Source organism: Mustela lutreola, chromosome 9 (assembly GCF_030435805.1).
Source record: "Mustela lutreola isolate mMusLut2 chromosome 9, mMusLut2.pri, whole genome shotgun sequence".
In the NCBI taxonomy this organism is placed as follows: domain Eukaryota; kingdom Metazoa; phylum Chordata; class Mammalia; order Carnivora; family Mustelidae; genus Mustela; species Mustela lutreola.
The window spans coordinates 12,385,608-12,386,936 of NC_081298.1; positions in this window are offsets into that span (position 1 = coordinate 12,385,608).

Below are 1,329 nucleotides of genomic sequence, written 5' to 3' on the forward strand. Positions count from 1 at the left end.
GATACATGGATATTTTCCAATTATTTGTGTATTCATTCATTCATTGATTCGGTTTTGCTGTTATTAATATTATCATAGAAAACATCTTTGGGCATATATTTTTAAAGATTTAATGGCATCCTTTGACATGCAGAAGTTTTAAAGTTTAATGCAATATACTGTCAGAGAAACTCACCTTGAACCGATCTGAGCAGTTCATATAACTGAAAAAGTTAGAGGTCAGTCTCCAGGTCCTGATGGATTCAGGGGTTCAAACAGTGTATTCAGGATCCTGTTACTTGAGATTTGTTCATGATAGTGTCATTTTGGGGCTCTTTGGAGTGATAAAGGGGCTTCCAGAAGTTCCCAAGCCAGATACATTTCTTGTCCACTTAAAAAAAATTTTTTTTTCACCAGAATAATGAAACCTCTGTCTGGAAGGTAGGTTTTTTTTTTTTTAATATTTTATTTATTTATCAGAGAGAGAGAGAGGGGGAGAGAGCGAGCACAGGCAGACAGAATGGCAGGCAGAGGCAGAGGGAGAAGCAGACTCCCTGCCAAGCAAGGAGCCTGATGTGGGACTCGATCCCAGGACGCTGGGATCATGACCTGAGCCGAAGGCAACTGCTTAACCACCTGAGTCACCCAGGCGTCCCTGGAAGGTACTTTAAATACATGTTTTCTCCTGCTCTCCCCTCCCCCAACACATAACAAGCAAGCTAAAGGTGGTTAGCTTTGAGAGTAACACAAAATGTGAGGTTCGTCGGGATATATATGTAATTCCGTCAGCCTCTCAGGGGTAGCCCTCCCATGACTGCTGCATCTCTAAGAGCGTTGCGGTCGCACACAGCCCGCAATGAAGCCGGCAAGGAAACCTCTCCCACAGCACACCTCCCTTTCACCAGCTCTGGCCAATCTTTCCTAGGACCGCCTCCCCCTCCCGTGCACCAACAGGTGCTCCCTCAGATTCCATTGGCTAGAGCTAGTCACGTGCCCATGACTCACTGCAAAGGACGATGGGAAAGCAAGTAAATGGCTCCCTCTAGACTGGGGGCTGTGATGTGCTGGCAGGAACAAGGGGCGGGGCGCTGTTGGGTCGACATCCAGCAGCACCTGCCCCCGGGAAGCATCTCTCCCAGCCACACCTGCTCCAGAGATGGGATTCACTCTGCTTGGACTCTTGTCATGGGTGCATCCAGAACCACTTCAGGATCTGGGGGATTCGCCAGCGGATTGGCCAGGCCAGGTCACATGACCACCCTAAAACCCAGCAGCTCATCCTGAGCTCCGCGAGTGGGATGAGTGGAGAGTGGGAGAGTGATTCTCAGGGTGGGATACCGGAAGATGGAG